This window comes from Helicoverpa zea, chromosome 23, assembly GCF_022581195.2.
Source record: "Helicoverpa zea isolate HzStark_Cry1AcR chromosome 23, ilHelZeax1.1, whole genome shotgun sequence".
Classification (NCBI taxonomy): Eukaryota; Metazoa; Arthropoda; class Insecta; order Lepidoptera; family Noctuidae; genus Helicoverpa; species Helicoverpa zea.
The window spans coordinates 8,333,328-8,337,340 of record NC_061474.1 but is presented as its reverse complement, the minus strand read 5'-3'; positions in this window follow the sequence as shown (position 1 = coordinate 8,337,340).

The window sequence follows — 4,013 nt, the reverse complement described above, 5'->3', positions numbered from 1 at the left end:
AGGGAATTTAGGCTTGTGTGTGAAGTGTTTGCGAAGTTGTAAGCAGGTGGGTAATTATTACCTATGTAATAAATATTATTACATCGCATATTTCAAATCAAAGTTTTCTGCAGAAAATATAAATTGAAGGTGAACAATTTACTAACTAGATCATCTGGTTGCATAGATTATAGAATGCCTATCTATTATACTACGAATCTTATGATTGATATGTATTGTCTTTCACGATGAAGCGGGTGATTTCAGGCAATGGAGAGTGAAGTCCTGGATACGAATAAGAAGTTCCCTAGGGACGCAAACCAGCCATGTTATGAAAAGGTGTCTAACTTTATGCATAAGATCAGGACATGGCTAAGCTAAGTAAGTATTGTAAATGCACTTTTTGGTACGGTAGGTATCTATTTAAAGACCAGTAAACGCCAAAGTAGTCAAACCCAAAGCGGTCTCACGCCATACTCCCAATCTACCTGCAAATAATCGTTGTTCAATCAATTTGAAACAACAGGCGTGCGAGACTGGTTGACTCCACGCCACGTGACAGCTACCTGGGTGGCCCCTGTTGGCTGATCGCGCTAATCCGAATGGATATTCTGTATCATGTTCGTAATATGGGATGAATACGTCAATAATCATTTTGGGGGGAAAATATTATTGGTGTTTGATTGTGTGTTGGTAAAGGTGAATGAAAAAATGTCAAAACATTATTTTAGGGAACCAAAAAGAGCATATGGAACAAATTAAGTTAGGTACCGTTGGACTATTAAGGCTAAAAACTTACAGTCTTGAAGAGTACGTGGGTAGTTTTAAGACTGCTATCGACGCAGTCGTTAAATTATTTTGTCAAAGATTTAAATAGAGCTTAATGTAAAATCCTATCTTTATTAAGTACCTAACCAAACTTAACGAGAGCTACACTGAAGTGCTTAAATGCTGAAAAGCGCCAATCGATAGTCGCAACTGAAAACAATACATAAGTCTAGTTACTAGACTCTATTAGGTAGATATAAGCATGCAAAACTCAACCAATGAAGAACTACAACTACTATAAACGTATGCAAATATAATTAATTAGCTTGTTACTTATCTAAACATCTCGGGACCGCTAAACGCTTCTCACCACAGAGACAAAAGCTTCCGCACGGCCGGCCATGTTAACCCGATACGTTGACAGCCACTTTCCCGCGCACAATATGTCATGTTTTTTTTCAGACGAGGGGTTGGATACAAACAGCCAATTACGGTAGGGGCGGGAGTGCACTTAGCACACTTGAAAGATAGTTTAGTCACCATCAACGTGGTGTAAGGGCTCGTCCTCCGCCCGAAATGTAATTAAAAAATAATTTTCTAATTTTTAAACGCCCGCCTGTGTTGCCATGGCGCATGCTTCGACCGATACGTTTAATTTAATTAGTGAAAGGAGGTTTGGTGTAAAACTGTGATTTGTGATGTGTTCCAATATATTTTCGTGTTAGTGGCAATTTAGTGAATTCTTTTGGATATTTCTTTTTTAAAAGGTGTGTATTTTTAATTTTCTTTCGGAATATAGCTTAGGCTTTCGTATTTCTTGTGAATAGCTGGGTAATTCAATTAAAACTGTCAGTGGTAGCACGTACACAGTAAAAAATATTTATACAAAAATAAATTCAGTTTTTCACAAAATTGTTTCCTAATGTACATCGAATTGGATAATATTTGATCAAGAAAATCATTCAGTGAATCGCATTGCTCGTATAAATTATAGTGTCCTGTTAAATTGCGCAAGTTTGTGTATCTTTTATGAGATTTTCAAGTATGCGAGTATTGGTTACTGAAAAAAAGGAAAAAGGAACGTGTAACAAAACTATAGAAAATGAGGTAAAGTGAATTTCTACCTATTGACTGCCAATTGTATTGCTTTTAAAATATCTCGGTTATTAACTTTATCGAAAACAAACCGCCCCTTTACTGATCGATCGTTTTCGGCTTTGAGTATACTGTAGCCTGTCCGAACACAGCGTGAAGTCTAAATTTGTCGCTTCGTTGTCTATGTTCTTCCATCATAGAAGAAGATACGTTTTCGCCTACATCAATAATTTGTAGATATAAGACCTTATTAAACGATATTGATTAACGATGTTTTCATGTTTATCGATAGCTTGTGCCTTAAATAACAGGGGTCGATCGATCATAACCTTAAAGTCTGAGGATCGGTGACAATCTTTATCATAACGATTTGTACATATTATAGGCAGACATTGCGGGTGGTCAGAAGACTACCCAGAAAGTGTGAAAAGCATTCTAACCAAGGAGTATCGTAGGGTTGCCCGGGTAACCTGGGTGTAGAGGTTAGATACAGGCTGTCGCTACATTTAATACACTAGTATTCAGTTGCTTTAGACAACAGGAGTAAGGTATTCTTAGAATGCTTTGGAAAAACGTACATCATTTACGAAAAACGTTATGCGTTTCCTTATAAAAAAGTATTCAGATTCTTGGATGTAATTACATAAGAAATTCATAAGGACTCAAGTTACATTAAGTTTCAATACCCCATACATATTAAAAAAACGGCGAGTAATTCTCATTTAGGCGAAGGTCTAACTCATTAAAAATTTTAGAGATTAGTTGTCATCAGGTTTGTTATAAATAGCCCAAAGTAATTTTTCAGTGACAGAATTTTGAAAATAAGGGTCATGCACTTCTATCCTAATACCTACTAAAAATCGGAAGAAGAGAAAAAATCTTTTAAGAAAGCTATATGTGTCAGTTTGCGGTAAAAGGTACCTTATGGGTGTTGGCACTTACGACATTATGTTTTTTTAGTCTAAGTAAGATTGTAGAACTTGTCTCTCCAAATGACTTAAGCGCCAAAGTCCATAAGGTACCTTTTGTCATGAAATGATACATATAGGCTTATTGATCCCATTTTTCGAGAGCGTAGAAAGAATCCCATGAGATCTAGGTAAAAACACTGTCAAAACCTAGTAGGTATGTGATACGCATATATAATTTTAACGTGATTACGAATCGATACGAATAATTTAGCAAAATAAAGTTAATTCACAATCCGAGAAAGGGTCTGCAAGACTACATAAACTTGGGTACTTCCAATCGGCTTAGTCCAGTCGCTAGACGGATTATGTGGCTAATAAGATAATATTACGATTACACACCAATCAAATACATAATACGTAAGTAGAGCTAGAAATAAAAGTATTTATTGGTGGATTATGTAACGAAGAAGCGATTCTTTAAATAGACAGATAAACGGACAACAAAGTGGTCCTAAACGGTTACGGTAATTTTTTTCTTTAGAGGTCCAGACGGCCAAAAACGAATTTGAAACACAATTTTATACCCGTGACTATACTATATTCTACCAAAACAAATGCACAAATGTACTCATACACTTTGATAATAATCCAAAAAAAAAAATCACGGAATTGTATTTCGTTCAGGGGCCCGATTCTCCTAATTTTACTTAAGCAACATACGATTCACGTTCGACTCGATTCGACTGAGATCCAATCCCGACTCGATTACGATTGAAGCGTATGTGGCATTCCGCTATTTTTTTTTCTTCGAAATCAACGTTGTTATCCTGTTCTGTCATTCAATAATGAAGCATTTTGACTGCAAATGATTTACGATTGCAAAATGATTGTACAGCAAACTACCGTATAGACCAAAATCACCAAAATAGCAGACCAATCGCACACCAATCAAATGTCAATCGAATACGATTGGTCTTTTATTATATAGTAGCAGAATGCCCGATATGGTTAAAACTGCTATTGCGATCATATTGCGATTCGATTTTGACATTATTAACTTAGGAGAATCGGGCCCCAGGACATGTGACATCGCATAAAACATAATCGAGTTTGTTATAGGCAAAATAAACTCTTGAAATCCTTATTTTAATAACAACGTTGATAATAGAAAAATATCATTTACTAGCTTCTCCTGCATAGTGAAGGTATCGATTAAGGTAACCAGGAGATAAATGGTATTGATTAAAGTAGCATGAGTGT